Source organism: Aethalodelphis obliquidens, unplaced genomic scaffold (genome assembly GCF_003676395.1).
Source record: "Aethalodelphis obliquidens isolate GAN/ISIS:26980383/991018 unplaced genomic scaffold, ASM367639v1 scaffold104, whole genome shotgun sequence".
NCBI classification, from domain to species: Eukaryota; Metazoa; Chordata; class Mammalia; order Artiodactyla; family Delphinidae; genus Aethalodelphis; species Aethalodelphis obliquidens.
The window spans coordinates 1,052,564-1,073,873 of record NW_020838048.1 but is presented as its reverse complement, the minus strand read 5'-3'; the positions used below and the strand labels follow the sequence as shown (position 1 = coordinate 1,073,873).

General features: G+C 41.5%; 1 protein-coding gene across 4 annotated transcripts in view; it reads left to right on the top strand.

The window, feature by feature from the left end:
• Positions 1-21,310, top strand: part of MID1 (midline 1) — a 668,179-nt gene that overhangs the window by 33,519 nt on the left and 613,350 nt on the right. For 2 of the 4 annotated variants that reach the window (XM_027096545.1, XM_027096544.1), the window contains 2 exons: positions 7,826-7,924; positions 14,732-14,856. The gene's annotated coding sequence lies outside the window, so the exon portion shown is untranslated. Of the gene's footprint in view, positions 1-7,819; positions 7,925-13,301; positions 13,415-14,731; positions 14,857-21,310 lie in introns of those variants that run through there. The other 2 variants (XM_027096543.1, XM_027096546.1) reach the window with 2 other exon arrangements.

Genomic DNA, 21,310 nt, shown 5'->3' with positions numbered 1-21,310 from the left:
GTCACTGAAGCAGTCAGTAGGCAGGCACTGAAAGGGTAGAAGAGTCAATGAATCTTGAACAATATCATTCATTCAACAGTACATGTGGCGCATCTGTGATGTGCCAGGTCTTAAGTGCTGAGAACACACAGGTGAACGCACTGCACAAAGCCCTGGCTCTTAGGGAATTTACCTTCTAAGTAAACAGATCAAGCAACCAATGAACAATCCAGTACACAAACAAATAATTTCAAAGTGTGAGAAACACCATGAAGAAAAACCAAGTGGTGTGACAGAGATTGAAGGGTGATGGTGCTACTCCAAGTGTGGTCCAGGAAGCAACAGATCTGCATCTCCTGGGAGCTTGTTAGAAATGCAGAATTACAACTTCAGCACCATCCCCCCACCGCTGAGTCCAAGTCTGCATTGTAACAGGCTCCCCAGGAGATCCGTGTGCACAGTGCAGATTGAGAACCCTGGATACAACCTCAGATGTGGTCGTCAGGAAGCCTTCTCTAAGGGGGGGGACATTTTAGCTGAGACCTGACTCATGAGAAGGACCCAGCCGTGTAAAGGTCAGGACAAAGAGTGGTCCAGACAATGGGAACAGCAAAGGAGAGCTTCCTGTGCTTGGAACGAACAGGGGAAGGCCAGCGGGGCCTGCACGGGGTGAGTGACGGCAGAACGTAGGAGAGGATGTGGGGACTGGAGCGTGCTCGGCTTCTTGGGAGCGGCGGGGGGGGGTTGCATTTTCTTCTAAGTGAGATGTGAAGCCATAGGAGGGTTTTAAAAAGAAGAGTTACTGACCCGACAACAGGGAGAATTTGCTTTTCTCAACTTCAGTCTTCACCACTCTCCAGTTATGCCTGGACACCTTCACTTGGCCCCCTGCCAGCGCTGCCCTTGACCTTCACAGTCTTTGCTAAGGTCTGAATGCATGAAGGCAAGTTCCTAAGACACAGCCAGTGGGCGTCCTTATAGCTCAGTGTTCCACGGGGTCTGCATGGGTTCACCAGGACTCGCCGCATCGGTACGCAGAGGGACCATGTCTGTATCATGTCTCTCTCAAGGGCCAGGGCTGCCTCTCACTCTTTGAAATATGGTAAATGCCACTGATCTTCAAAGGGATTTGTTGCCAGTAAAATTAAATTACTGGAGGTTATCATTCTGTTTAATATTTTTAATACTATTGTAATAACTTCAGAGAATATATTATTGCAAGTTCCAAGCTTGTGTGTGTGTGTGTGGGTGTGTGTTATTTATTTTTTTGATGAGACCAGGGTCTCTTAACATAAACCTCTAAAAAAATGAATTAATTTTAATTCACTGATGATAGATAACTGCCTTTTATTGTGGGTCACTCTCAACTTATCTGAACCCTAGTTCCATATCTCCAGATGTACACAGGGCATGACTGTTTGAAGAAGTTTCTCTAATTTATAGCTGAACTTATTTAAGACTGAACACTCCTTGATATGTGCCAAGTGGGCCTGGGAGGGCACTGACAGGCCTGCTATGGGACCAGTTCAGAAAACTGAAGCTTGTCCTCTGATGAATGCTGACAGGGAGATGCCCAGCCTTTTACTCTGTTTGGGGATCCATCCTGTATGAGGTTTCATAGGGGGCAGGGGCTTGCTCCCCTGTGTAGCGGTGGTTCTCACGCGGGGGTGGGGGTGGGATTTTGTTACTCCCATCCCATCCAGGAGCCATTTTTGGCTGTCACACTGGAGGTAGGGATTGCTATTGTCATCTACTGGATCAAGGACAGGAATGCTGCTAATATCCTGAAATGTACAGGACAGCTTTCACAGCACAGAATTAGCCAGCCCAAATGTCAATAGTGCCAAGGTTGAGAGACCCTGTTCTAGGCAAACCAAAGGCCAGAAACTTGCTATCCTTGATACCTGGCAGCTAGAGCATGGGCTCCTACCTCCTCAGCTTGGACAGTATATAACATAGATATACATGTACAGGTACGTGTGTGTGTGTAGTTGTTAAGTAACTACGTTGGGAAAATTTAACTTAATTCTCCTCCTTTTTACCCTATTTTGTTTTAATTAAAAAATTTTTTATTGAAGTATAGTTGATTTACAATGTTGTGTTAGTTTCAGGTGTACAGAAAAGTGATTCATCTGTCTATCTATCTGTCTATGTATTCTTTTTCAGACTTTTTTCCCCTTATAGATTATTACAAGATATTGAGTATAGTTCCCTGTGCTGTACAGTAGGTCCTTGTTGGTTATCTATTTTCACCCCAGTTATTCTGAAGCTGAAATGGGGGGAAAAGCTGGTGTTTAATAGTAAACTGTTGTTGTTATTACTATTATGTTATTGTAATTAAGTTATTAGGCCAGTTGTTACCACAAGTGGGCCTTTATGGGTGAGCAGATTTGACATGGTGGACTGAGAATGACAGGAGTGTACCACTGGTCACAACGGGTGAAACGCACGTTGCTCTGGAGAGGAGCTGTGCGGAGCAACGTGTTACCAGCCACCCAGGCAGGAAACATCAGGATAGACTTGCCTAGAGGAGTGAGAGATTTCATCCTTTCTCCCCTGTGGAAATAATTGGTAATGGATCCGGTTTGCTAATAATTACCAAAATTAAAGAGAAATGGAGCAATAATAGGGTTATGTTAATGAAATTTCCTGCTGGTATTGGATTTGCCTTTCACTTTTTAAGTATAAACCGTAGCCAAGGACCATGCAACATAATTTTTCTTTTGAGGGGAAACAACAACATGGTAGGCTATGTCTGAATCTACCAACTTGCCGTATAAAGAGAAAATTAAGATAAAGAAGGCAAGAAGAGAGGCAGTAAAAGAAATGGCTGCTGATTTTGAGAAATGTCTGGGTTTAGGGGCAAGATGAGTTCATTGTTGGAAACACTGCAGTTGTGATGACAATGGTTATCGACAGTGAAATCCAAGAAGCAGTTCAGAGCACAGAACTGAAACTCAGGGAAGTGAGAGCTGGTTACAAATAAAGAAACGTAAGTCATCTGGTGTGGTTGGATGGTCAGACCACAAGGATGAATGGTGATAGCCTTCACGGCTTTTGTTCTCCTTTGCTATCATTCTGTACTTACCAAAGAGTCTTCGGACTAGTTGGGTTTCCCTACTCAGAAGGGAATGCCTGATTAGCTCACCTAAATATATTCCTGCCTCTTTGGCAGTTTTGTTTGTTATCGTAAGCATTGTGAATTAATAAATTGGAGAGAAGAAAAGTAAAAATGGAAGGAAAATCAAGAAGGTAAGTTATGAGTGGCTGTAGGAGAAGGAGGGGGAGGCTCTCTTAAGTGGTTTGGATTCACTGTAAAGTGGGATTGAAGAATTAAAGCCGCAAAAGACAAGTTGACAAACCATTCTCTACCACCACCACATCAGACACAGTTTTCCAAGAAATATGCTGTGGGGGATATTAAAATTCATACTTTAACTCTTGAATCCTAGGAACAGATGTTTGTGATATTATTTTATTGCTTGGTCTCCTTATGCATTAAAAACCAAAGATATACAGGCTCTAAATACAGAGTTATTGGTACAAATATTTAAAAGATATAATCAGAATATTATAGCAAAGGTTTGAATTTTTCTTCTCTCTCTCTCTTTCTCTCTCTCTCTCTCCCTCCTTCTCTCTCTCTCTCTCTCTCTCTCTCTCAGTCAGTCTGTCTCTATCTCCAGCAATGGCAATATAAGGCTTTATAGCCAAAGAAATATACTGTGAATTATAAAGTATGAAATAAATTGTTAACAAAAATGCTAAAATATGTTACTCTGCCCCTCTTCAGTTGCCCTTTCCTTGATGTTACGTCAGAAGCAGAGGCAGCCATGTGAGTAGGAAGCCTAACGCATGAGGTTATCTGAGGAGTGCTCTTTTGCCCCAAATCAGGGTTCTCCAAAGAAACAGAACCAACCAGAGATCTAGCTAGCTGGCTACATATCAAGAAATTTATTTTAAGGAATTGGTTCACACAACTGTGAGCAGTGCCAAGTATTAAATTTGCAGGGCAGGCCTGCAGGCTGGAAACTCAGCAATAAGCTGACGTTGCAGCCTTGAGTCTGAAATCTGTAGGGAAAACATTTCCTGAGCTTCTACCATGTGCTGGTTCTGGAGCCAGTCTCGGAGGCCATGGGATGGGTGGGACATGTTCCCTGCTGCCTCACCAATACTCTAGGTAGTGAGACAGACACATCTTCAGATAATTTCATTTATTTCGTAACTCTATAAACTTACTGTGGGAGGATAAAGAAAATGTATTTAGCCATGGCCTTTACTCTGGAGGAGATGACCTCTGAATTGACTTTTTAAAAAACCATTTTAACTGTTTTTAAGTGTACAATTTTGTGGCATGAAGTACATTGACAATGTTGTACAAACATCACCGTGAATTGCCCTTTAAAGGCTAACTGGGGGTTATTCCGGTGTATCAGACACTGTTAGATGCAATATAACATCTGTTCTCTCCCTGCCTACATTTTTTTTTTACACAAATGGTAGCATACTTCACATAGAGTTTTCACCCTTGTTTTCTTCAGTTAAAATATCTTGGAGGTTTTCCATATTGATACATAAAGCATTCCAGTTTGATTTTATTTAACAGTTGTACACTGTCCCATTGTATAGATTAATATAATTTATGTAAGTGGTCTCTTAATAGTGAACAAAATTTAATTGTTTCTAATGCATTCCCATTACGAACAATGCTGCAATGAATAATATTGTAATACTTACATTTTTTCTCACATGCGAGCAGATCTGTGGAATAAACACCTAGAATCAAAATGACTTGCTCCAGAGGAAGTTGCTTTTATCTTTGGTAGGCATTTCCAAATTACCCTCAATAGGTGGTTGTACCAGTCCCTCTCAGAATGTATGAGAGAGCCCATTCCCTCACACCTTCATCAATACATTGTATTGCTTTTTGTTACTGATTTTGTAGGAACTATTTACATAGTAAGGAAATTAACTCTTTTTCTGAAGTATGAGTGTGTGAGTCTGCTTGGGCTGCCATAACAGAATAAAACAGACTGAGTGGCTTAAACAACAGAAATTTATTTTGTTCTCGAGGTCAGAGGTTCAAGACCAAGGTGCCGTCAGCGTTGGTTTCTGGCTTCCTGGCTTGTAGACAGCTGCTTTCTTGGCCTCTTCTCTATGCATGTGGAGAGAGGGAGCTCTCTGGTATCTCTTCCTGAGAGGACACCAGTCCTATCAGATTAGGGCCACGCCCCTAAGACTTCATTTAACTTTCGTTACCTCCCTGAAGACCCTATCCCCAAACATAGTCGTATTTGGGTTAGGACCTCAACGTACAAATTTGGAGGGGGAGCACACAATTCGATCCATAACAATGAGTTAGAAATATTTTCTCAGTCATTTTTCTTTTGTTTTTGTTTGTGGTGAATTTTGCTTTGAGTAATTTTTATGCACCTTAATTTCACAGTCTTTTCTTATATGGTTTCTGGGTGTTGGGGTGTCGTTAGAATTACTTTCATTTAAGTCCTAAATGAATTCTTCTACGATTTTTCAAATTTATAAAAATTTTGCCTTTTTACTTTATTTTATTTTTATTTTATTTTATTTTTTTTTTTTTTTACAAACCCTTGTGTCGAGGGCTGACTTTCAATAGATCGCAGCGAGGGAGCTGCTCTGCTATGCCTTTTTACTTTAAACCCTTGATGTATTTGAAATTTATTCTGGTGTAAGGAATAAAGTACAGCTCTAACCTCCCCTGTTTTTTTCAGTTACTCAATTGTCTCAGGACTATTTTTTCAATAAACCATCCCCCCATATCCCCCTACACACATACAGAGATTTGAGATATCATCTCATTATTAAGACACGAAATTCCCATGTATACTCAGATCTGTTTGTGGACTTTTTACTCCGAGTCATTATTATGTCCATGAACAACACACCAATATCATGTTAAAGTACTGGGACCATCTGGCAAGTCATTCTTCTCTCATTATTATTCTTTTTTCAGAATTTTTCTTGATACTTTTGCTTGTTTATATTTCTGAATGAAATTTGGAGTTGGCTGGTCAAGTTTTTTATTTTTGTATTTTTTTTGAAAATCTGGATGGTAATTTTACTGGGATTATGTTAAATTTATATATATAGGAAAACTAGAAGTCTTTAGAAAAATGTGTCATCCTATACATGAATATGCAGTGCCCTCTCCAGATGTTCAAGTCTTCTTTTGTGTCCCTCAGTGCAATTTTAAAGTGTTTCTTAAAATCATTTTAAAGTGTTGAGTTTATTCCTTGGTATTTAAACTTCGGTTTTGCAATGTAAGGGAAATCTTTTCCTTTTTTATATCTTCAAACTTATTGGTACATTTATGAAAGCTGTTGACTACATTCGACTTCTGTTTTGCAATGTTTTGAATTCGTGTGTTTTCGTTAGTCTTATTTTTTGTTTCTTTATCTTGGATTTTCCAGGGATTCTTTCATATAATCTCAACTAATAATAATTTTACCTCTTCATTTCTAACTGTAATGCCTGTAATTTCTTTTTTCTGCTAATTGCAAAAAAGTTAGGACTTCGCAGCAAAATATTAACTAATAGAAGTGGTTGTGGACATTCCTAATTTTTGTGGGAATGTGTCTAGTGTTATTTATCCATTAAGCATTGGGTTAACTTTTTAGATTGGCATATAGTTTTTTTTTAACGTGTTCAAGAAATATCCGTCTATCTCTTTTTATTCCAAGTTTTAACAAAATCAACAAACGCTTTGGTGAATGGGCTTCTGTAGAAGATGATAGAGGGGTTGATTTGTTCATCTGAGTCAATGTGAACTGAACCAGCACAGGTAGAAAGAGGAGTCCAGAGGCAGAGGTGACCATGGGAGCATAGATTGCTGAGAAGCACCATATAACTTAGGGAAACTGGATCTTCTGAGGACCTGGAGATTCAAGTGAATCAGATCTTGAGCCCCAGGCGGTGGGAAGGCCAGGCCTAGCTGACAAAGGCTTACACTTTGCTTAAGGGTAAATCTGTTAAATATTGTACAAAATGTGGTGAGCTGATACTAAAACATTCTATGGTCTGAAAGTGATATGTGTGTGTCTGTGTATCTGTACAATTGCTTTTGATTTTCTAGTTTAGACCATTGCTTCTCATACTTTACTGGGTGTATATATCCCTCAGGGATCCTGTTAAAATGCAGATTCTGATTCGCTTACTCTGGCTGGGGCATGAGAATCTGCTTTTGTATTTCTCACAAGCACCCAGGTGATGGCAGTGCTTCTGGTCCAAGGAGCACACTTTGGATGGCAAGACTTTCGAGTACCCTGTGTGTTGTCCGTAGAAAGAAATACAGAGATTGAGAGTAAGCATTCAGAAACTTTTGTAGCAGTTTAAGAGAGTAATTTTCTTTCTCATGAATCTGAGAATAAAGAAATTTGGCGTACATTTGCTTTTTATTTCATTCCATTAGTAATTTTTTGGTTTTGGTTTTTACGAAAATATTGGTGGGCAATTGATTAGAAATTAAAAAAACAAAACAAGACAACCAGTCCTTCACTACGGATAGTTCCAGAAGCATTACTTTAAAGTACCTCCTCCTGAAGGAAAATTGATTATCTTTCTTCTCTCACGTGGAAGCAGGAACATCTGTCTAAAGTTTTCAGTTACCCCAAATTAATTCAGCTTGATAATTAGGGAGTAGAAGAGATGAGTATGACTATTCTACTGTTTACAATCGTAATATAATTAACCCCTAGCTTTATCTGAATAATTTCAATAATAATTATCAATGACAATAATATACTTGCTTTATTTTTTAAAATGCCTTTGTAATTGCTCAGAGTGGCCTCATACTTGATTCCATTGCTTTTTGCAGGGTTGTAGCACTGAGCACTGAGCCCCCTGAGGTGAGAAAGGCTTGTGTGGCACTGATGCGGTTTGAAGGTCACCTACAATGTGATATGTTTATCCTCAGGTGAGTCTGCTATGGTGCTGGAAATTCTAGTACCAAAAAGTGACTGCTAGAATGAAAATGGGCTACTACTCCGTGGGAAACAGCATGAAATATATATTTTATTGTATCACATGAACTAGAAACAATTGATTGCATATTATACTAGTGGTTAAATACTTAAAAGAGATTTCCACTTCTGGGAACTTCCTTGGATTTTGTGTTGTCGTTCTGTGTTCATACGCTTTGCTCTCTGCGAACACTTGACAATATAGATGAGAACTGTGTGGTGGGAAAAGGGCTAAATTTAAGAATGTTCTATCCATTTAAAGGTTTCCTGAAAATTGTGTGTGTGGGGGGGGCGGGTGTTATTTTATTTTAACAGAGAACAGCTCAGTCTGGCTCCCAAAGTACCACAGGAAAACACTGAAAACCATCACTGTGAACTATTAACTCCAATAGATTACGTTTGTTTAAAGTCACATCACTGAAAACAAACTTCAAAAGTGTGCTGAGGGCATTCATTAAGGACAAGTGAGCATTTAATTGGTGGGTGGTGTTAATTAGGGAGATAGCAGGTCCTTGTAAGAGAATTCTTTTCTCTACCTCTCCTTTCTTTCTTTATTGTTCTCTCTTCTCCTTCTCTCTCTCCCCTCCTTCTGGCCTTCCCCCCTTCCTTCCGTCCTTCTCTCCCACTACTGCCCCTTCCCTTCCTTTTAACAAATTATTGAGCACCTCCTATGTGCAAGATATTATGCTAGACAGGAAAAAAGAGAGAAAAGATAGACTTTGACACTAATAATGAGGCCCCCAGACCACCAGGATTTGGGATACTTGAGCAAAAGAGATTTGATGAAGTTTATCCTCCAAAGGTAAGGGGAGAGGGGTGGTCAGAGGAGGAGAATGTTCTGGCCGGAAAGGAGTCAAGATCTGAGTACAGAAAGCTGAAGGACACACATTTCCGCTTTGGGTTTAGGAGTGGCGGGAACGCTTGGGGTGTAGGAGGTTAGCACCAGGTCAGTATTATATCTAAAGGACTATAAGCCTGGCCTCTAATTGAGAAGGGGTGTGGAGGCAGGGTCTAGCAGGTGGTGAACCAAAAGAATTTACTGGGATCTGAAAAATAAGCTGAAGTAATAACCCCATCGTGGGCAGGCAGGCGAGAACCTTCCCCTTCCTGAGGTGAAAGTAAGCCTCCTGCGTCTGGACTTGCTTCCCTAAATTCCACCTCCTCCTTTTCTCGAAAATGAGGTGAAATAATACCAGCCACAAAAAAGCATTGACTCTATATAACGTGAGGCTGTGATCTTATTACGTTATAAAAGTGTCCCTTGGCTGTTTCATAGGTTATAGCTGCTCTCTCCCTCAAAGTAGTTTGTGTTTTTGGAATCCCACGTAGCCCACATTTTGTTTTTCAGAGAAAACATTCAATGGCTGTGGCCGAATGAGGTCTCACCTCTACCCCCTGGCAACCAAGGCCCACTAGGTCTCTAGGCCCACTTGATGCTAACTGCTGAGAGTCTTTTCTGGATTTGGCGATTTGGTACTGGTTATTTCCATCTGCTCTGAGAATGAAGCCTTAGAATAGAGACCATACTGAGAAAATCTTAAAAGTTTCTTTCGCTTTGAGAATCATGAAAGCAGGTAGTACATCTTACCCATCTTCTGTCCTTGGTACCTCACACAATGTCTGACACATACGTAATGTACAGCCGGATGGATGGAGGTGCCCACAGTGTGCTACCAGGAGGCTGCAAAATTATTGTTGCAGTGAAGAAACACTTTTTTTCCCTTTTGTTTTCCACAGGATATCTTCCTAAACCTGTCTAAATGGATGGGTGGGAGGATGGACAAGGGGATGGGATGATAGGTGAGCGGACGGGTGGGGGATGAATTCAATGTTACACCATCAGTTCCTACTGACCATGGAGACTCTTCAGTATCATTAAACTATCTCTGTATGATGACTCGGGGCAACTCTATCACCTGTTTCTGAGTTTCACTTGGTTAAAGTTTGAAATCACGAACTTCCATTCATTTGATTCTGCCACTTTGTGTATTAATCTGCTGCAGGTTTTGACAACCTAACAGTGATAATTTCTAGTTATTTGTGTGGGTTTGATGTTGGCTTTTACAAAGTTTTATATACATGGCTTGTAAACCTTCATATTTTTTGGCTTTAAATGATTTCTCACCTTCTAGGACAATGTTACAAAACATTTTATGGTGGAAAAGTTTACAAAGGGGTAGCATGAGTTTAAAAATTATAGTCAATGACAGTGATTTCATTGAACCAGAAAAATGGAAACCCTGATCTAGATCCTCTAAATTAAAAACAAAAGTGCATTTGGGGTAATCACTTTAATATTGGACTGTACAGCTATGATAGGTAGGAATTTTTTCCAAAGGGCATCCTCATTGGTGAGATCTGTCAATTGCATGATTCTTGTCAATTGCATGAATCTACGACCCTGTGACCCAGAGGTTATAAACTCAACATTACTAACACACTTCCACACACACATTTCATAATCTTCAGTGTGAGAATTTTTTTTAAAAAAAATTTTAAACAGCTTTGGAGGGAAGAATCTTAACCTAAAGCTTTTTGAGTAACTAACAAAAAGACTTAGGAAACTGCCACTGGGGGGCGATGGAAGTTCAGAAACTGCCCTGCTAGTCCCTAAGGCATTGGAGCACTTCAGCTGGTTTATTTATTCAAAGCTGGAATTTGGACTAGCGAACCACCAAGCTCAGGGAAATTCCTGGATAAGGAACACAGTCCTGGGAAAAACCTACCAAAGATGGAATTAGCACCTTGGCGGACCGCCTTTAACACAAAGAGCTTTCCTTCCTTGTGCATCTTAAAAACTGACTTTAGTTCCCATCAGTTAGAAACAGAGGAAGCCAAGTTAAACTGCAAAGAAATGAGACAACAAAGGAGGGTGCTTATTTATCAGGACCTGCAAACACATGTAAGTGCATAGTTTAAACGGCATTAAGGTATCTCCCAGCCGCTTGGATCAGAGTTTTGGCTGGTGTGGGTGGGCCTCAGTCAGGAACTTTCCTGGGGGAGGAGGGAGGTTGTAGAGTTTATCTCAGGAAACTCTGAGTCATAGCTAACACTTCAGGTGACAAAGAATCTAGTGAGGCAGAGTTTAGATGGGTTTAGAAAGGTATCTTGTGGAAAACAAAGGAGAAAAACATGTGTCTTCACTGAAGGGGTAATTCTGCAGCCACTTGGTGGTGGGCTGTGGGTTTTATTTCTCCTTCCCGGTTACCTCTGCAGTGCTTGGGACCACTGGTTGGATTGGGGTCCAAACCTGGCCCCAGACTTTGGCCATCCCACTCCATTCAGCATTATCATTGTTGGGGGTCCACTGATCTTACTTGGTTTTCTCTTCTTTCCCGAGATTGATACCATCAGTGTCAGCAGCACAAGGATTTTTGTCCCGCTTCCACTCCAAGAAGGGCCAAAGGACAGGGAGAAGTAGAACGTAAGAAAGCAAGTCCAGAATGCACTTTTGTGCATAAGAGAAGGCATAAATATATCCAAGGGACTGTGTTGCACCCCATGTCCCATAGGTTCTCCGTTTCTAAAGCCCTTGAACCTAGCAGAGGGATGGCCCGGGAGTTCCAAGATTGCAGCTCAGATGAGGACCCATGGATCCCAGAGTTCAGTGCCTGGTGCCCGCTGGAAGCTGCTGGTGCATATTTCTGAGGACACTCAGAAATCTATCTGGAAGCATGTTATATCAGTGAGGACATTTGAGTGAGAAGCCCAACTTGAATTAGTCAAGCAGAAAAAGGAATTTATTGGTTCACATCCCTAGGAAGTCCAGGGGTGGGGAAGGCTTCAGGAAGGGCTGGATCTGGGGGCTCTGCCTCCCTCTCTCAGCCCGGTGTCCATCTGTGTGACAGTCTCTCTCCCAACTTCTTTAATATCCTGGGTAATTAGCTCCTATCAGGTCACATACTTTCTTTCGGATCAATGACTCTGTTGAGGGGTAGAACAGGGTAATATGATTTGCGGGGGCCCCGAGGGTTGTTACTGATAGCCCACCTAGGACCACATGAAATGGGAGAGAGGATGTTCCTCAGAGGAATTGATTCTGGACAGACTAAAGCAGCAGGAATCTACATGCAAATAATTTGTCTGTGTGGACAGGAGATCAAGAAGTCAAATAATAATGAGATCAGTTAGCCAACAGTAAAATTAATCCCAATTGTAGTTTTGCTTCCTTAAATTCTACCATAGGCCTAATGAAAAGGCTCTGGATTCTTGAGTAAGTAAGTTGGGGAATGTCTCTACTAATTCCAAGAGGATCTAGGAACTGTTTTCTATTGGCAAATGCCTCTATCAAAAGGAACCTGAGTTGTAATCAATGCAATAAGGAAAGCACCATGAGTTCAATATCGGATGCTGAAAAGAAAAGGGAACATACTGTCTAATAACGAAAAGGACCAACAACTGCATTTGGGACTAACAGTCCTGAAATTATCCCTGGAAACCCCTTAAGGTCTCCATAATTATTGCAAGGCTCCCTTAATTCAAGTGATCTGCTTTCTATGTAAATCCTAATCATACAAAACACATGCCCCGGTGCAAAACATAAACTGAAACAAAGTAAAATTGCAAGAAACTGAGCGCCTAAAATAGCTTGCAGCAAACACTGATAGGGTGTGATTGGAGACAGCGGGGCATTTGGGCCTGGGTGACAAAAAGGGTCTGCAAGGCTGAGAGGGTTGTCGGAAGCCATTGTGCTGAGGGCCGACATCCACCCACAGTTGCAAGGTCTAAGAGGAAAGTCCTAGGCGCTGCGGCGGGGTGGCCTGGAAAGGCTACCTTTCTGAATGTTCTGTTCCCATGTCTGAGTTCTCTCGAGCTCCCTCCCTGCGGGCTGTGAATCTGGAAGTCACTTCTGCTCCCAGTGGAGTGGCAAGAATACCAACCTGTGGAGTCATCTGTGGGTGGGACGAACGATCATATACCGGTCTAACCCAGGAGTTGGCACACTTTTTCTGTAAAGGGCGGGAGAGTTAGTATTTGGGGCTTTGTGAGCCCTAGTCTCTGTCTGGAAATTACTCGGCTCTGCAGCTGCGGGCAATATGTGGCTGAATGGGCGTGGCCACAGTTAGCTACCTCTAGTCTAATTGGTACTTCTTCCCCGTTCTCGAAGTGTTAGCTCCTCCTTCTATGGACTGAATTGGGTTCCACCTCCCCACCCCCCCACCGCTGCCAAATTCATATGTTGAAGCCCTAGCCCCAGGTGTGATTGCATTTGGAGAAGGTTTTTTTTTTTTTTTAAGGAGGTAATTAAAGTTAAGTGAGATCATATGAGAGGGGTGCTAATTGGATAGGACTGGTGTCCTTATAAGAAGAGGAAGAAACACCAGAACCTTCCCTCTCCACCGTGTGAGGACACAGCAAGGCAGTCATCTGCACGCCAGGAAGAGAGCTTTTATCAGAAACCAACCCCGATGCCCCTTGGTTTGGGACTTGCAGCTTCTACAACTGTAAGAAACTCAATTTCTGTTGTTTAAGCCCCCTAGTCTGTGATGGTTTGTAAGGGCGGCCCCAGTAGATTAAAACAATGATGCACACATTAAGTGTATGAATCTTGTTGTCACTTTAAATGTCTTTCTTCTCTCCCTCTCTCCTTCCTTCTTCCCTCCCTCCCCCCCTTGCTTCCTTTCTTTTCAAAATTTTCTACATCACTCAAATGGAGGTAAAAACATCTGCCCTGCTTATCCAACAAAATTTTTCTGACGCTTAAATTAAATCAAAAACATGAGGTAGGGCTTCCCTGGTGGCAGAGTGGTTGAGAGTCCGCCTGCCGATGCAGGGGACACGGGTTTGTGCCCCGGTCCGGGAAGATCCCCCATGCCGCGGAGCGGCTGGGCCCGTGAGCCATGGCCGCTGAGCCTGCGCGTCCGGAGCCTGTGCTCCGCAACGGGAGAGACCGCAGCAGTGAGAGGCCCGCGTACCGCAAAAAAACCCCAAAAATACAAGATACAATATACTACAAGCAAATATTAAAGTATTTCTGTTTAAGCTCAATCACCTCTACTTGCAGATGTAACCTAGCAACTCTGGACTCAAATGTTGAGGGCTTCCCCACCAAGCGAGGTTACTTGGTCAGTGGAGTGGTGTTTGTGTTTCCTTGCCTGCGGGCTTTTATTTTTTTGAGAGGCGGGGGAGCTACAAGGAGGCTAGGAGAAGAAAACATAAAAGGATTCTGGTTCTAGTCCGTGGTGGAGAGGTAAGGGAGGTTGGGCTCAGAACTCAGAACAACTGAATGAAGAAAATAATTACAGACTCTGAACAACGTCAGGGAGAAAACCAGGGTCACGTGACAGAAGTTACAGGCCTGGGACTGGCTGTAGACGAAATAAACAGTCTTTATGGCCTCTTCGTCGTCCCTCTCATCTTTTCTTCCCTCAACCCTCATCTCCAAGGCTTTCAAGCTCCCAGTTTCTCATGAAAATGTTGAATGAGGATGCTGTTCTTTTCTTCGGTATCATCCGTCACCTACAGTTCACAGTAATAGTAATGACTATTGTTAATTGTGTACTTCTGACCTGGGCACTACTATGCTAGGCATTTTTTGTAATAAACTTTTAAAATTACAGTAGTTTGAGATCTACAGAAAAGTTGCAAAGCCATAAAGAGAATTCCCATACACTGCACACACCGTTTACCCTATGACTAACGTCTTACATGAGCCTGGTGCATTTGTACAAGCAATAAACCAATTTTGATACATTAATATTAACTTTCATTCTTGATTTGAATTTTGTTAGTTTTTACCTAGTGTCCTTTTTCTATTCCAGGACCCCTTCCAGGAGGCCACATTACAGCAGATCATCCTGTCTCCTTGGGCTTCTCTTGGCTGTGCCAGTTTCTCAGGCTTTCCTTGTTTTTCAAGACCTTGACAGTTTGGAGGAGGAGTGGTCAGGTATGTTGTAGACTATCCCTCAACTGGGATCAGTCTGATGTAATGCATTATTTTTTACTCTGATGGCTAAGCTTCAGTGTTGGGATAAATTACTTCGTCGTTACAGATGAAAATATTGAGGCACAGAGAGGTCAAGGAACTTCCCCAAAGTCACACAGCTAGCAAATGACAGAAGCAGTGATCAAACTCGAGGTTGACATGACCTCATGCCACACACTTACTTGGCCTCCCCAGCTCCTATCTGCTGAATTCTTGACATTGAAATAGTTCCTTTCAAGGCTACCAGGGTGATGCTTTTTGTAGCTGTTCTTGCATACAGTTTTAAACAATTTACTGGTATGTTTAATTAGGTTCGAACATTTCTCCAGTCGGTTATTTGCTGAACTATTTGTGTCACTTCAGTGGCTGCTTTCTTAGGGCGCTTGGTTAATTCAGAAGGAACGTCACTAGAAAGTATTAAAGAACTTGTGTTTCTAGGCGTGGTTCTCAAACTGTGCTCACCTGGCGCCCAGGATGGTCACCTGGGCTGCTCGTTAAACACGCACTTCGCCGGGGTAGGATGACCCCCTGGCCTGGTTTGCCCAGAACTGACCCGTTCCCAGGATGTGGTGCTGAAACCCAAACTGGGACAGTCCAGGCGATCCAGGATGGCTTGTCATCCTACCACAGCGTTCCTAGGACTTGCTCGGGCCCAGCAATCTGCTTTTAAACAAACTGTGCAAGGGGTTATTCTGTTAAACATACAGAAGTTGGAGATCCACTGCGTCGGATATGGGAACGAATTGCTGACATTGCTGGGGACGGGTTTCTGGAGACACTGAGAAAACCTCGATTTCCATCTGTTTTGGTATGTTTGATTCTGCCTGGAGTTGAAGTAGAATAATATCACCCAGCCTCCAGCCCTGATAACATCAGTGGGGTGCTTTTGCCCTCTAGGTAAGAAATACGCACTACTTCTCCAGTTCCACCTTTGAGCTGAGGAATGATGGGAGCTCTTAAACGATGTAAGGTCTTCAGGAGGTCATTATGTATCAGTTGTGATTAATGAATCTGTATTAACCTGCGGCGGTGGTTCTCAACCCTGGCGGCTCAGTAGAATCACCAAGGAGAGTTGAAAAATCCTAATGCCCAGGTTCATCCCAGACCAACTTCACCAGAATCTCTGGGATGGGAGCCCAGGCACCAGTAATTTTATAATTGGAGAACCGTGGCTCTAAAGCAGTACTGTCCAGTAAAAATAATACATGAGGCGTTATTTTCTAGTAGTCATATTTTTAGAAAGTTAAAGAGAAGCACGTGAACTTTAAGAATGTATTAAATTTAACTCAGCATATCTGAAATATTAACCTGTAATCGTTCTAAAAAATTATCAATGACATGTTGCAGGCATTTTTTCATGCCACGTCTTTGAAATCTGGTGTGTATTTTACACTTAGAGCACTTTCTCAATTCAGATAGTAAATTTTCATCAGAAATACTTGATCTGTCTTCAGATTCGTATATCTGAGTTGTTCCCAACATGTTTAGAAGTACTCCAGTAATGGAATCAAGTATTAGCTTTTAAATTCACATTTTGATAATTAAAATAAAAGCAGTTTCTCAGTCTCACTGATCACATGTCAGGTGAATAGACAGGTGGCTAATAGCTCTTGTCGTGGGTAGCACGGATCTAGGCCACTGCTTCTCAAACTTGAATGTGTACATACAAATCACCAGGCAGCGTGGTTAAAATCTAGCTTCTGATTCAGGAGATGTGGGGTGGAGCCTGAGACTCTGCATGTCTAACAAGCTCCCCGGTGATGCTGACGCTTCTGATCCTGCGACCGCACTTTGAGTAGCCAGGGACTACAGTAATCTTGAATGAGGGCCGCCTCAACTGATTTCTCTACTTGCTTAGTGGTATTCGCTCATTTCAAAGGCTAAGAAATGTGTGTTGGTATGAATATATATGAAACAGGTAGGCATACGTACACACGTTATGTATCTGAAGTATACATAGGTGTGTGTGTGTGTGTGTGTATGTGTATATATTTATATATAAAACATCTGATCGTGTCTAGACACACGAATAAGCTCCGCAAAGAGAAGGAACGCTTGAGTACTACATGTGTTATTTGTCTTCTTCACTTTCTTTCACATTCAGCTTGATCTTCTTTGGTTCACTGGAACTGAACAACAGCTGAATGTTTAATCTTGATTTAAGTCCCTATATTCCTTTGTTTGCTTTTTTAAAATGAGTGCAGTAGGCTTCTGCATTGTGTTTCAGTGTTTGAAGTTATTTAAAAAGTATTTGATGACCCAGGCTCTGTGGTTTTGTGTACAGTGCAGAGTAAATCCCAGTTCCATTTGCTTCCCCTGTGCTCGTACGTGGAAATTGTGTGCCTCAGTACTTGTATTTATTTCTACAGATGATTTTTATTCTTTTCTAGACATCAGTATGGAAAGGTTATGTATTACTTTTGAAGTGTTGTTTCAACATGTATTTAATTATTCAATTCAGTTGGTTCCTCTGAGCCAAAGCTTATTTGAGCCAAAGCTGATTTAACTCCTATGCCAGGTTCCAAAAAACAGATAAACAAACAAAAAAAAAAATCCGAAAAACAAAAACTAAAATTGAGTTCTCTTTTTGAGGATTTATAATCTGAGTAAGTTATCTGAGTATAAATAGCAACGAAAATCATAGTGAAATTGGAGGAATTGGTCATGCTTCTCCCTTTATTGTCCTTGCGTTTCTTTCTGAACTCAGACAAAGGAAGATAGGAAGAACGTAGCTATTAAAAACTTCGGGGGAAAAATCCAGAGGATAACCCATTAAAATTGAAGGAAATAAAATGAGTAAGAATAATTGGGTCTCTCAAAGCAGGATTTTTTACTTTAATCCTTGTTTTAATTGTATTATCTACTATTGGGCATGTGAAGTGGGGAAGTTCTTTTTCTTTATGGGATAGATTCTTCTGTATACCCTTACAGATCCCAACAGTTACAGATCCCAGTAATTACAAGGTATGGCATCATCCATGAAAATGGCTATTAATTCAAAAGCTGAATTCACTGGGCTAGACTCAAGAGGAGTCAAAAGTCCCAAGGGAAATCAAGGTGGAGCTGAATGTTAAATGAATATTCTCTTTATTTTTGTTTAACTGCATGGGTATCTCTGGGTTAAGTTAGGAGTATGCTACATTTTTTATTTCCTGTGCATCAAACTGCATTTAATTATAGCTAACAATAATAGCTAATATTCATTAACTGCTTAAAATGTCAGGGCCTTAATTACTTTATTTGCATTATTTTATTCTCATAATAACTTCATGATGTAGGTATTGTCAAAGTATAATTTTTAAAGAGCTAAAAACAGGGGTCTCACACAAATAGAGAATGAATGCATGTCAAGAATTTACTCAACTCATTAATAATGGAAACCCTAAGAGGGTTAAGATGATGCGAAGAGCATTTTGAAGAATTTGGTATTTATAGACATTCTGAGGGGAAAAACAGTGTGTTGGAATAATATTGCTAGGATAGATTCAAAACTGGTTAACATGCTACAGGGCAATAAAACTACAACCTTTGAGGTTACCTTTACCACTGGGCAAAAATCTGTGAATTAACATGTGACTTCAGAGCATATGAATTCTAATGAAATAAAAGAAAGTCAAACGCAAAGACATTCCCTGGGTAATTAACTCTTCAGTAGGCAGGTTAGTACCCCAGTAAGATTTTTATTTTTTAACATCTGTATTGGAATATAATTGCTTTACAGTGGTGTGTTAGTTTCCGCTTTATAACAAAGTGAATCAGTTATACATATACATATATCCCCATATCTCCTCCCTCTTGCATCTCCCTCCCTCCCACCCTCCCCATCCCACCCCTCCAGGTGGTCACAAAGCACCGAGCTGATCTCCCTGTGCTACGCGGCTGCTTCCCACTAGCTAGCTATTTTATGTTTGGTAGTGTATATATGTCCATGCCTCTCTCGCTTCGTCCCAGCTTACCCTTCCCCCTCCCCGTGTCCTCCAGTCCACTGAGAGAGGGTTTGGAAACTGGTATTCTAAGTGGATATTTTGGGGGCTTTTATTGGCAAAGATTATTCAGATGATAATATTTTGACCATTTTTTCCCTCTTTTTAAAAAGAAACCTCATTATCCTTTGCCCATTAAAACACCTGTCATTAAGGAGAATGCTTCTCAGTTGGCTTCTTACGGACGGGGGTAGGGCTTGCACTGAAACATCATGCATATCCTTGCCCTTGACCACAAGCACACATTTGAGAACTGGCTGGCTAGGGGAGTTAGACTTTGAAGTCCTGAAATAGGCTCTTCCTTGGTACAAAGCAAGATATGTTCATGCAGAATCTAAATCCACGAACCCTAGTCTATAATCAACTCAGCTACCCAGCTTAGATCACAGGGAGCTAATACATGCCTTTTAGGTGCAATTTGAATGAAGATCTTATCTCTAAAATCTAGATCTTAGAGAGAGAGGAAGAGAGAAGGAGATGATATTAATTGAAGGTGAAGCTAAATTTTGTACCCATTGAGAAGACCAGGAACCAGATTTAAAGGTTAAAACATGGGCTCCACTCCTTTCCTTGGTACGCCGAACCCTGATCTGTTTGCCTCGCTTGAGCCAGGCAGTTGCCAAAAAGTGGGTCACTAGAGTGGGTGAGACCTTGGGGTCTGTTGGGGCCCTGGGAGCTGGAGAGACCTAGGCTGGACTACTGCACACAGGTCACCTGACGATGACTGGTGGGTGGCACGTCCCAGCTTGGTGTTCAGAATGCATGATGATCCCACTCGAGTGTTCTGGGTTCATGTGATCCCCATGAGTAATAAAAGAAGCTGGGTATAAGAGCTAGCAACGGTCATGTGACCAGTTGTAGAAATGAGGGTTGTGTTAAGGCATTTTTCTTCCAGTTTTGATATGGATATCTGTATATATCAATAAAATGTATCCTTCTCTTTGTTATGTAATACAAGGATTGAGTTAAACCTGTATTTCAATTTTTAAATTGCACAGTAGGAAAGAGCTATTGTGACTGAACTGCAAGACAGCCATCAAACATTTATGGATAAAATAACAAACAGGACTTGGTGGCTCCGCCTGGGGGGAAAGCTTGAGTGAGTTTGCGGTGGATAGGGAATCGTTGCATCAAGTAGAACAGAAGCATTATGTTGTTTATTTGGAAGTTAAAAATGGGTAAAGGGAGACGGTATGGATGCCACATTGACAAAGGGCTGGAATGTGGTGACTTAGTCATGATCAAGTACAATACGTATCACTACCTCCCCTTCTAAGATCTCTTCTACATCTTTGAGAAGCCAGGTGGGCATGACATCCCTTCCAGTCTCCTTCCCTATACGGTCCTGAGTTAGAGTTTGCCAAAGGGAGTAACATAAGCTTTTTTTTCGGGTGAAAGGAATAGAAGCGATTATGTTCAGGGGTGATTGCAGCTGGATGTTGGGCAGGCAGGAGACTCACAGTGGCTTTTCAGGGAGTGATGGAGAACCAAGACGCTTTGGTGATGCAGACTGACACAGTTGCTGAGAGGTTGCTCATAGGTTCTTGCAAACTGGAAAAATTCCTGTAGTGCTTTTGATAACCACCCACACTATGGTGATGGGCTGATGGATTCAGTGCGTGCTTCCCTGCTCTTTGGTAGTGACCTTCTTTTATTGTTTTTTTGTTTTTGTTTTTTCCATTTTGGAGTCGACTTGCTTGATCCCACTCTCCCAGATATTCCAACCCTGATATAAGCCCGAATTCGTGTATTGACTTCTTTATTCCTGGGATGTTTAGAATGACTTTATTTTCCTGATTGAATCTAAGCTTATGCAGATAGTTTGAGAAGTGCATCTCAATGGTTGATTTAAGGAACATGCTGTTGGAACACTGTGAAGATGCACACAAGAATCGTAGGTAGTGCTGAGCATGTTTTAAAAATACAGGGAATGGAAATAAAAATAAATAAAGATACAGGGAATGAAGAAACACTATAATTTTCAATTGGATCTAAAGATTGGCATCTTCGGTCTGTTTTGGAGAGACATGTATGTTTCATCCCAGGGGTAAGCAAACTATGGCTTGTGAGCTAAATCCAGCCTGTCACCTGCCTTTATAAGTATTATTGGAACACAGCTCTGCCTTTTTTTCTCTTTTTTTACTTTTTGACTATGACTGCTTTCCCCATAATGGCAGAGATCCTGGGGCACACAAAGCCAAGAACGTGTGCAGTTTGGCCCTTTACACAAAGTTTGCTGACCCCGCTATTCTCCGAATTCCTACTGCCTTCAAAAATGGAAGCTTTTTTTCTCTGGCATCATCAACTTAGCTCACTTGGTGGGACTGGACTAAATAAAAACATTAATTATTTGGCAAAGAGATTGAGGACGTCTTCAGAACCTTATACCTGGCTCCAAGTACCCGCTTACTAACACTTCAAACTAGGCATTG